We start from the raw sequence: 12,295 nt of genomic DNA, 5'->3' as shown, positions 1-12,295 counted from the left end.
CCAAAGATTTACATTAATAGATTCACATGCCAGGGGTGCCTTGGGCTTGTATTCCTCAAACAGAAGCATTCCATGACAAATGTATTTTATAAAATAGTTTGTGACATGGAGGAGAGGGGCTGTCCACTGAAAGCAATAGGACTCAAATTGCCTACTCACGTGGCAACTTCCACGAGTAAACCTATTACAGCTTTGTGAATCTTGACCTGGATTAACAAGCACAGAGGGAGGGGGGGATCTAATTTGGATTAATAGATCATGTCTAATCAGTTACCATCCATTCATAAACTGCTATCTATCTGCTAATGGGGTGTGTAGGTGGCACAGAGCCTCCCCTTCAAGTTAAGGGGGCATTTTGTGGGGTGTTGGAAGGAACTATACAGTATGCTCCAACATGCTACTTTTGGGGAGGAGCCCAGACCTCCCTCCCAGAACTAAAAACCAACACCCCCCCCCCACAAAACAGAGAGCTTTGCAGCCACACAGTGGGGTAGCCACCGTTGGGTAAGGAGGGACAAATGTCCCTGGGTCTAGGGTTGGAGGGCTGCCACCACAGTGTCTTCTTTCCCCTTCCCCAAAGGACCCCTCATCCTCCTTCTGCACCCATCCAGCAAATGAAGCACTCGCCAGCTGGGAGTACGAGGTGCAGCCTCTCACCCACTCCTTTCCAGCTGGTGAACAAAGGGCCAGCAGGGTGCTTTCTTTATCTCTCTCCCTTCCTTCATTTAACAGCCAGGAAGGAGCAGGAGATGGGCCACACAGCCCCCTTCCAGGTGTTGGCCATGCCTCCTGCATCAGTAGCAGCACACTAATGCAGAGGGCCCCGCCAGTACACAGAAGGGGGGATGTGCAACCCATCAACCTCTTTCTAGCCCATCCTTCATTCACTGACTAGGTGCCTTCTTCCTTTTTCTCCCTCACTCCAAGCAAGGGAGAGGAGAGCTGGTCATGTGGTAGTGAACATGAATTGTCCCCTTTGCTAAGCAGAGTCTGCCCTGGTTTTCATTTGAATTGAAAACTACACATGAGCACAAGAAGTTCTCTTGCAGAAGGTTCCAAGTTCCCTCCCTAGAATCTCCAGGTAGGGCTGGGAGAGACTCCTGCCTGCAAGGAAGCTGCTGCCAGTCTAGGTCGACAATACTGAGCTAGATGGACCAATGGTCTGACTTACTAAAAGGCAGCTTCCTCTATCCCTATGAGAGAAGTAAAGAAAGCACCCAGCAGCGACAAATCACCATCTGGTAGGAGTGTACATGGAACCGGCTGGCCCAGTTCAGTTTGAGTCTGGACTGGACTCGAACCTGACTGGGCTGGTTCAGTTCTGCACCCCCTCAAACCCCCCCCCCGTTCCATTCACTTTGAGGGGGGGTTGCAGTTTCCCCCCCAATAAAATTTATTTATTTTTACTGTTTGAAGCTCCTTGGGGCAGTGGGGGTGGTCCACGGAGATCCCCCCTCCCTCTGCAGGACTTCAAAATGCCCTCTCTGGCCTTTTTGGTCAGTTTTTTGGCCCGGTGACCAAAATGGCAGCCTCCACACATGCGCAAATGGCCTCTGTGAGGCCTAGCACAGCCCAGGGCCTCACAGAAACCATTTGTGCATGTGCGGCAGCTGCCATTTTGGGCAATGCGCCCAACTACGGAGGCCTGATCCAGAAGTAACTTGGAATTGCTTTCATTAATATTGTTAGTTAATGGTAACTAACCATTAGTTAATTGTACTGAAAACTGGCCTCAGCTCCCTCACACCAATCCATGGCTGGTTGCATCACACCAGGATCTTTGAACACTAGGATCTCTACAATCACAGAATACTCAAACTAAGATTATGGAAGCAGGTTCTTCTCTCATTAAGGAACAAGGCACAGCCAATAACATGGACAATAAGGGAGGAAGGTGAGCGGAAGAACTGGGAAAAGGGAGATGGGGGCAAGGATAACTATTGACAGCGTGTGATAGCTGTTGCAGAGGTACACCTAGGTAATTCTGGAATCTGGACTTTTAAAGGCCTTTGAAGCCTGCCCACCCCTGGTTGCAAGTTAAGCATCATCCCCTTACAGACACACCATAACACACACAGTATTTTTAACAAATGGGTTCTTGAGGGCACAAAGCTACTGAACTCACAATAATATAAAACAGGTATATTTATGCAAATATGCATTAGCAGAAACATTTCAACATTCAACTTAACATATTCCCATCCCACATGTTCCTTTTCCCACTCTCCCCTCTGTCTCTAAAGCAGAGGTCATGGTCAGCCACCCAGCACAGGTCACTGTCATGCTTGGCTGTCTGGCCCAGGGTGGGCCAGCAGCTTGGAGACCACACCACTCAGGACTAAAGAGGATTTTGGGGGGCCCAGGTGTGTTGAGGTCTTGGGCTTCAGCCTGGAAGTCCAGGGATAAGATCTGAGCTGGTGTTAATAGTGCCACAAGACACAGGCTACGTTAGAAATGGGAGAAGAAAAGGGCAAACTCAAAAACACATGAAGTTTGTTTCTTTTTAAAAATAAAAACCAACAAACCTTAACCAAAAAAAGCAAGAAAACCTTGTGAAAGCAACAAAATATGCAATACAAAGAAGAAATCAATTCTAACAGGACCCTCACAACCCAACATTTTACCTTCCAACTCCTCATGGATATAAAGCAGGAGACTTCAGATTTTGTCAGAAGTTCAATTTTGCCATAGGTACCGTGTGTACACACACACAAATGTCTGTCTGTCTGTCCCCTATGCATCCCCACACTCTTTGAGCTATCAGGACTAAACTTTGCAAAGTGACTTACAGGGACCCTACAAGAAACATAGGGTACCCGGGAACACTGACAACCACCTTGCACAGACAGACAAATGGATATACAGTGGGTATATCCACAAAATGGATTTGGATGCAATAACAAAGAGCCCATAACACCATAAGCCCGAGCAACACCGGGTACTTAAAGTTAGTATCCCATATTTGTGAAATGTTATAACTGAAGTTAGTCAATAATAATAAATAAAAAACCCGGAACCAAATAACTCCTCCATTCCGCTTGTGGTGCATACATACAGAAAACAACTCCAATTAGCCTAACTGGAGTTGAAGGAGAGTGGAGCCCCTCCAAGCCTCCAAAACAGTCTGTGGCTGTGGAGGGCATGGGTGTCATGAAATAGCACTGTAGCTGTTTTTCTGAGAACAGTTTGCAGGCTTGCTGGGATTACACAGAAGTAAATGACTCAGTTCAATAGGCTTCCTCTTAGGTAAGTATGACAGTTCTCTTTCCCTGCCCTGGATTGCTCCATTGCTTTGCAGTAAACAAATAGGGTTGTACAGAAGTAGATGATTTTGTTCAATGGGCTTCCTCATGAATAAGAATGCACAGGATTGCAGTTATAGGATTGCAGCTCAATATCAAACACCCTGTGCCAAGTCATTCCAGGTGATATAAAGGCTGGGGCTGGAAGGGGAGGGTGCTCTACCCTTTTTTATGAAGGCAAAGGGAAAATTCCTCCATGTGGGGGTGGAATGATGATCTAAGAGGGGGATTCCGTTCCAGACATTTTTGTAATTTTCTCCCATGAAACAAGCCATTTATAGGACTTTTTTGATTAAAAAATAAATAAATAAAGATTAAAAATTGATAAATAGTGCAATCTATTTCAAATTAAATAATCAGAGCTTCCCAATCTGCCCTACATCTGTACCTGATATCAAAGTCAATCCATAAATATTCAAAGGGGGGGGGATAACAAAAAAAATGATATCACATTATACCTCCATTACAAGGTCTGAGAAGTCTGGCAGGGCAGTGCAGGGCAGAGGGTGCGTACAGTGCTGTGGTGAGCATGGGCAGCCAGCACAGGCCACTCTGTCTCCTTCCTTCCTTCCTTGCTGCCTGCAGCAGGAAGCCTGCCAGCTGGCACTGAAAAGCTTCAGGCTTCAGGGAGGCCAGCAGCAAGAGACCTCTCTGGAAGCCCCACCCATCTACCGAAGAGCTGAGAAGTGGCAGTGGAGAGGGAAGGGACTGTAGCAGCATGTGTGCGCCATGCAGGGAGTCTTTTGGATGCTAAAAAAAGATTGGCTCTTGACATTGCTGTGGGGGAAAAGATGAATTGTTGGGACTGGGAGAGAGAGCAGGGCAGGCTGCAGGAAGTTACAACCCCAGGTAGCTCTAATGCCAGTTAAAGTATATGTGTGAACCAGGACCCCTCTCTTACTTGGCTGCAGTGGTACTGGCAAGGAGGGGTATCTCTCTTCCCTTCTTCTCCTTCTCTGGCACCTGGAATGTGCAGTCGGAGAATCAGGGGGTGGAGTGATGGAGAGGAGGGAGGAGGATGAAGAAGGGAAGAGAAATACCACAAGGAAGAGAGGAGAAGGGAAGATGGAGAACAAGAGGACATCACTGCAGGATCAGCAGTTGCAAGATAAGATCGTTTGTGGAGGGAGGTTCATTAAGAAGACTATTGGGTGCTGCCAAAAATCTGGCTACTATAAATATTTAGAACTCTTGGAAGAAAGAGAGTCCCCCGCCCCCACCCCATGCATTCTTTGCTGGTCCTGGATCAAATCAAGTCAAGGGAAACTCATCCATCATTAGATTAAAGTTAGCAGTTTTGCAGTACTTTCTTTGAATTGGTTGATACTGCTCATCTAAGACTGCGATCCTAGGCAGATTTACTTGGGATTAAAGCCCATTGAACCTATTGAGATTTACTTCCAAGTAAACATGCACAGAGCTGCACTGTACATGACTATCCCTGCTTCACAGTGCCTCATCCAGCCAGTCAATCTATTTTTATCTACTAGAAAGTCTATGAGGTCATTAATTTTAAAGAAATTGGCTCTTTCCTGCAGCAAAATTGATGTGATTGATTAATCTCCAGATCTCTCATATAACAGCATTGTTGTTAAAACAGATTTTTTTTCTTATATGCATCATTTGAGCTGATAATGTAACAATATTGCTTTAGCTGCCCTTTACAGTAGACCAGAGTATCAAACTATAGGCCCAGCATAAAAGCAACCTCATTTGAAGAAGAAGAAGAAAAAGTTAGACGTGAGCGATGCTATTCTGATGTATTATTCTTATTTATCAGCATGCTCTTTTACACTCTGTTTTAGCAAGTAGGAAGATTTGTAAACATCTCAGAAGGAGATCACCAAGGGAATGGCTAACTTTGCCATTTGGAGTGTGAAGATCATTTTATAATTCTAAAAGATGCCTACAGCATGAACCTTAATTATTTGTTCATACACCAGTATAGTTTTTCTTTTCTTTGCAGCATTATCTTGGTATAAAGTAGGCAAACCCCAGTGTAACTGCCATCTGTTCTACAATATGTTTTGGGGATATTGAATGCCATCCCATTGCTAAGGGGGTTCAGACCTGATCACTGTCTGTATGCATTGCCAGTGCAACTGCACAAGCCGGCCTGTAATATATAGAGCGAGACCATAATGTATTATCTCTTGTTGCTAAAGGAGCTGGTAGAGTGCACTCAACTCTATTGTAGGAAAGCACCAGAATGCTGAATAAAAGTTATCATTACAAGACAAGGTCATGCCAACCTGTTCCTGGGAGACCAAAGATATAATAAATCCAAACAGTTGCGAGACAACAATATCTTTGGGGTGAAAGGAATGCTGAGGTACTATTCTAGGATCATATAGTGCATCCATTTGGGACACCAACATGTAAGACTATGAGGAGCCCCATATAAGTTATTCTGAACTTATAACTCTAAATATAATAAATAAGATTACGACAGATATCTGCACATACTACTCACAGCTTCTGTTATTGGGCAGGTATGTCCTTTGGTTATGGGGCACCAGAATCTAGGCCACTATATCAAACTGACAACAGTTTTTATTTCATAGGCACAGAACTGGCACACCCATTGAGTTTCCATTAGAGACTAGTTTCCACACAAGAACAATCAGACTAGGCTTCCTTTGGCCTCAAACTGTTTTTCCTACCATCCTAAAACCTATATTTGTTTCCAGCACCTAGAATTTCCAGTGTCCAGAACTGTTGAGGCCCTGGCAAATCTCTGGAATGTGGAGACAGCTGGGGCTATTGACATGCTCACTCCTAAATGCCCTCTCCAGTTTGGGCGATGGCTAGAGCGCTGGAGAAAGACCCGTAACAAATATGACTGAACATGGGCTAGAGCCCATTTTAGGGACTACTCTGTGGCAGTGGGCAGCAAAGAAATGTTTCTTCTTCTGCCTGCATTGTGTCTGCCCAGTGTAGGCCAACCAAGCTGTTCTGTGAGGCAAAGTCACTACTTCACACAGGCCCCCGTATGATGGGGGAAGAACCATCAGCTGCCCACTGTAACCAGTTTGCTTGTGACTTTGCAGATAAAGTCACTCACATCTGTGCTGATTTGGACTCCAGGATTTTGGCAGTTCTGGGAGATATGCCAGAGCAACCATCTAGTCTGATTGTGATGGATTCTTTTCATTTAGTGCAGCCTGAGGAAGTGGACAAGAGCTTAAGCAATGTACAAGCAACATCATGTGCTCTGGACTCTTGCCCTTCATGGTGCTAGTAAAATCTACTGGGGAAGGAACAGGACAGTGGTTGCAGCCTATTATTAATGCTTCACTAATGTAGGGCAAGATGCCATCAAGCCTCAAGCAGACAGTGATAAGGACCACTATTTAAAAAAACAACAACACAAAAAACCACCCTCCCTTGATTCCACCAAACATGATAACTATCTGCCTTTTTCAATTTTTCCCTTTTTAAGCAAAGTGATAGAGTAGGTGGTGCTGTGCAGCTGAAAAGGTCTTGGATAATATAGATTAGACCCTTTTCAATCTGACTTTCACCCTGGATTTGGGACTGAAATTGCCTTGGTCATCCTAGTGGATGACCTACGCGGGGAATTAGACAAATGGTGTGTGTTCCTGTAGGTTCTGCTGGACCTCTTAGCGGTATTCGATACCATCAATCATGGTATCCTTCGGAACCACCCCTGAGGTATAGGGTTTGGGGTGTGCACTGGAGTAGTTCCTGTCCTTTCTGGGGGAGAGTTCCAGAAGGTGGTGCTGGAGGACTTCTGTTTGACTCCTTGGCTTCTGGCCGAAGGGGTCCCACAAGGCTCCTTATTATCCCTCATGCCATTTAACATCTACGTGAAACTGCTACCTTTCTCTGACATCAGATCCTAGAGGAGCAGTGGATGTACTGAACAGAGGGCTGGAGGTGTTGATGGACTGAATATGGGCTAGCAAACTGAGGTTAAATCCGGACAAGATGGATTGGTTTATGGTTTTTACTGTTTAACTGATTTTAAGGTTTTAAATGTGATTTTTATGGAGTTTTATTGCATTTTAACTTTTGTAAACTATCTTGGGATGCCTTATGAAAGGTGGTATAAAATTTATCAATCAATCAATCAATCAATTTGGTCTGACATGTTCCTAATTTCTCAGGCATGTTGGGTAGCATTTTCAGTTGTCATGTGCAAAGAGTCCTCAGTAGGGATGTGCTAAACGTTTCGGGTACAGAACAATCTGTACTCGCATCTGCCTGTTTCGGGCAATTTGTGCACAAAACAAATTGCCCCCCCTGCAAGTCCCGAAAGATTCAGCTCCAAAACAAATCGCCCAAATTTTGGAGCCAAATGTTTTGTTGTTTCAGACCTCCATTTTGTGGTGATATCTGTGTGTAGTCTCCATTTTGTGTTTGTCATCGATTTGAATTTCCCGCCCTTCCGGGCTTCAGATTGGTGAGATTTTCAACAACAAACCATGAAGCCACTCTTATCACAGTATCACATCACAGTATCACCCAAGTCCAGTTATGGGTCTGCTAAAATCTCCATTCTTCCCTATGGAGAAAAACCTTAAAGACACTTGGGGGGGTGCTGGGGTGGCCCAGAGTGAGTGGTGGTGTAGTGCACAGAGGGTGCCAACCACCCTCATGGGTTGCTAACCCATGGGGTACTGGTTTTTGTTGTTTCTGGGGTGTTCTGAGTGTAGATTCTTTGGTAGCATATGAGATTTTCAATGACAAACCATGAATCCACTCTCATTTGCTAACCTTAAAGACAAGTAAACTTTAAAAATCACTTAAAAATCAGCCTTTTGTCCAATTCCTTTCAAATAATTCTGATAGCTTCCTTGCCCCCCTTGGGCACTACCACCCACCACACTCTGCTCTAGGCCACCCCTTTGCCCCTGACGTGAAGCTATACATTTGCTGCAATACTCATTATTCCCTATGAGGAATTCAAAAATACTTTTAAAATCCACCAATAATCGGAGGAGTGTCCAATTGCCTTGGGGTTTTGTGGGTGTTAGTCACTCCAGGTTGCCTACCACCCACCCCACATTTGTTCCCCTAGGTGCTCCACAATAGGAGATAGTGGGCTGGTTCAAGTCTCATTATACCCTATGAGAAAAATAATTTAAAATATTTCAAATATTCATACAAAATCATAGGAGTGTCTGATTGCTTCGTGGTTTGGGTGGTTGTTGGCACCCATGGGTGCTCCACAATATGGAATAACGGGCTCGTTTGAGTTCCATTATACTGTATAAGAAAAAATAAAAATACATTTCAAAAATTCATAAAAAAATTGTACAAGTGTCCAATTGATTTGGGGTTTGGTTGGTAGGTACCCATGGGTGACAGCTACCATCACACTCACTTTTGGAGGTTCAAACAAGTTTGAACCAGTTCAAACTGGTTCAAATCGAACCACCCCCAGTTTGGTTCGAATTCGAACCTGCAGCTCGAACCCGATTGCTGGTTTGGTTCGAATTCAAACCATGAACTGACCCACTTTGAATTCAAACTGGTTTGAGTTCAGACCGGTTCGCACATCACTACAGGACAGGTTCTCTCTCTCTCTCTCTGTGGACTTTTTGCAATGAAGGTTAGGTCAGTTTGTGACTTCTAGCATCATCAGCATTTTTATGCAATCTAGATTGCTTGCATCTACAATAGGTTCTGCTGCTTGTGCCACATACTCCGATTCATTGCAGAAATGTAAAAATAAAATAAAATTGTGTGCCGTTGTTGTCTTCATCACGCTTCTGCTTGTGTAGGTGGGAGGGGAGCCAAACCTCGGTGTTACACTGGCAGAATGTTGTTTTGCTTCCTTACTTAACCCGCTTTTATGGCCGGATGCCACAGATTTAGTTGTGTTTTGCTTGTTGATAAAATGCTTGGGGGAGGGAGGGCAGGGCACATTTGATGCTCTTGTTGGCCCTAGTCTGCTGCATCTGTGATATCACACTTACTTACTTGCTTGTTGCTGGCTGCTGCTGTTACCCTGCATTGGGAGGGGGCACGTGCAGCAGTGCATTGCATTGTTGTTGTTTCACACTATTGTGTGCAAATCAATTGCATTTCTGTTGTGGGGGATGGTGGGACACAGTGGTTGTGGTGAGTGACACAGTGGATGTATGTGACCTTTGGGAACCTAGTTCTTTGCAAATCTCTGCTGTTGTTGTTGATGTGTGCTGCATCCACCCTATGGGACAATGGGGATAGACAGTGCTATTTCTGCCTATGGGTGCCTCCTAGGAGTGCCACAGTGGGCCGGATGGTCATGCCCCAATGGATGCCTGCTACCACTCAGGTTTCAGAGTGACTGGGCAAAGGGTTGGTTTTTAAAGAATTTCTGAAGTTTGCACATCTTTGGGGCAGATTCGGGGCAGAAAATGGGCTGCACTCTCATTTGCTACCAGAGAATCAACACGCAGAACACCTCAGAAACAACAAAACCCAGTACCCAATGGGCTTGTGGGTATGGGGGTGGTTGGCACCCTATGTGCACCACACCACCACTTGCTCTGGGGCCCCCTGGGGCCCCCCAAGTGGAGTTATGGGTCTGCTGAAATCCCTATTATTCCCTATGGAAGAAAAGCTTAAAGACACACAAACTTCTGCAATTCTTTAAAAATCACCCCTTTCACCAAATCCTTTGAAATCTGGATGGTAGCAGGCACCCATTGGGGAACTACCACCCAACCCACTCTTCTGCCCTTGAAACCCCCTTTCTGCCCCGAATCTGCCACAAAGACATGCTAAGTTAAAAAATCATTTAATAACCAGTCCTTTGCACAATTTCTTTGAAATATGGGTGGTAGCTTCCTTGCACCCATTGGGTACCAGCACCCACCACAACCCACTCTGGGCCACCCTGGTGCTACCCTCCTGGGGAGTTATAACAAAGGCTGCTGAAATCCCCATTATTTCCTATGGGAAAGAGCTTAAAGATGCGTAAACTTCAAAAATCATTTAAATATCAGTCCTTTGCCCAATTCCTTTGACATATGGGTGGTAGCTTCCTTGCACTCATTGGGAACTACCACACCCCACACCCCACTCTGGGCCACCATGGTGCCCCTCACGTGGAGCTATAAGTTTGCTGAAATCCCCATTATTCCCTATTGGAAAAAGCTTAACGATGTGTAAACTTTAAAAAAATCATTTAAAAATCACCCCTTTGCCCAATTTCTTTGAAATTTGGGTGATAGTTTCCATCCATTGGGCACTACCACCATTCCCACTCTTTTGGCACTGGGACCCCCCCCCCCTTTTTAATCTGAATCGATTCAGATTCAGATTTGGAAAATTCAGGTACAAACTCTTTTTTGAACCAAATTGATTTGGATTTGAATTCGGAAAATTCAGGTGATTCGGTTGGGGGATGGGGCGGTCATATTCAGACCAAAACCAAATTGGGAGTGTTTCAATTTGGGTACAAACTGAAACAAAAAATATCAATTCATGCACATTGCTAGTCCTCAGGGTGCCCCTGCACATATTCCTTCAATTCTGAGTTTGTACCCAGATTCCATAGTCCCCTCCCCTGGAATTCTAATGTTTATAGCCCCAGCTGTTTTATTGGCTATATAAAAATTTATGACTGATTGGTGGAACATTTGTCCCCCACTCTCCCAAGCTTATGATCAGCACAATAGCTTAGGCTATCATTGTAAACATTAGCAATCCCAATAACTGCTATGCATTAGAATATTTCAGTTTTATAGGTATGTTACTTGTGGGTGGGCTTGGTGGAATTACAACCTACCAACAACATTGATGGATTAACACAGAGCAAGTCAGTATTCTTGCAGAATATATACCTCAGGAATTTACTTAGCAATTACAAATCAATCTGAAAACTTCAAGTTGAACTATAGCTTATCCTTTAGAAGGATGGCTGATCTTACTTTATCAGCTTCAAGTGACAGAGCGTCAATTAGATCCTGGGCTAACCTGTTTCTGTATTTAATTATTACAACAGCATGAATAGAAGTGGCTTGTTTCAAGTCAAGATTTGCTTTGCCTTCATTTCCAGACATTGAAAACTTCTGAAAGGTAACCTACTAACATTTTTAAAAGGCATGCATGAGCAGAAATCTTGTCAAGCATGACGTCTTGGATAAATTTTAAGAAGTATCCTTTTTGCATGCCTTAAGAAGATGTATTTTGCAAACAGGAATTCCTACCATCATGGCCAAGGTCTAAAGAGCTCAGCTGATGCATCCAAGCACATTTACACGCTCATTAGGATTTCCTTGAGTTCTAGCTTTTTGAGTTCTAGATTCCAGTTCTAGCATTTCTTGATACATTGGGAGATTTCATGATATTCAGGAAGGTTCTTCAGCTTCTAGGGCAGGCCTGCTCAACTTTGGCCCTCCTGCATGTAGGCCTACAACTCCCATAACCCCTGGCTATTGGCCACTGTAGCTGGGGATTATGGGAGTTGTAGTCCAAAAACACCTGTGGGGGAGCAAAGTTAAGCAGGCCTGTTCTAGGGTTTGTTGTGGGAAAGGAGTCTTTATAACCTCAGAGAAGGAGGGAAACTGCAATGTATGGGCAAGATTATCTACCCATAACTTCTCAGACCTACCCCACTCTGGTTTTGTAAGGTTGGTACAAATTCAAACGTTGTGTCTGCGGTAGTGTAGCATAAAACTAAAAACACACATGCACAAAACATATTCCTCCCACCTGAGAGTTTGCAAAAATATGTAATGTTCATAATTATTTCCATTCATTCCAGTGATTTAATAATGAGCAGGATGTTCAATATGCTTGTCAATGCTATTGCTTCTCTTTCTCTGCTAAGGTGATAGTTGTACTATCTTTTGATACCTAGTTTTCTGTTTCACACGATTAAGTTGTTTTTTGAGCCAGAAGTCTGTGATTAAAGAACAAGAGATAGGTCTTAAAAGTATGGCTGATAACCCCATTCATCACTATCTTCCAAGCCTGTTGCTTGTGTCACTCGTACTGAATGATACTACAAGCTCCAGGCAACATTCAGTGGACCC

Source organism: Hemicordylus capensis, chromosome 3, assembly GCF_027244095.1.
Source record: "Hemicordylus capensis ecotype Gifberg chromosome 3, rHemCap1.1.pri, whole genome shotgun sequence".
In the NCBI taxonomy this organism is placed as follows: Eukaryota; Metazoa; Chordata; class Lepidosauria; order Squamata; family Cordylidae; genus Hemicordylus; species Hemicordylus capensis.
This window is presented reverse-complemented; position numbering follows the sequence as displayed.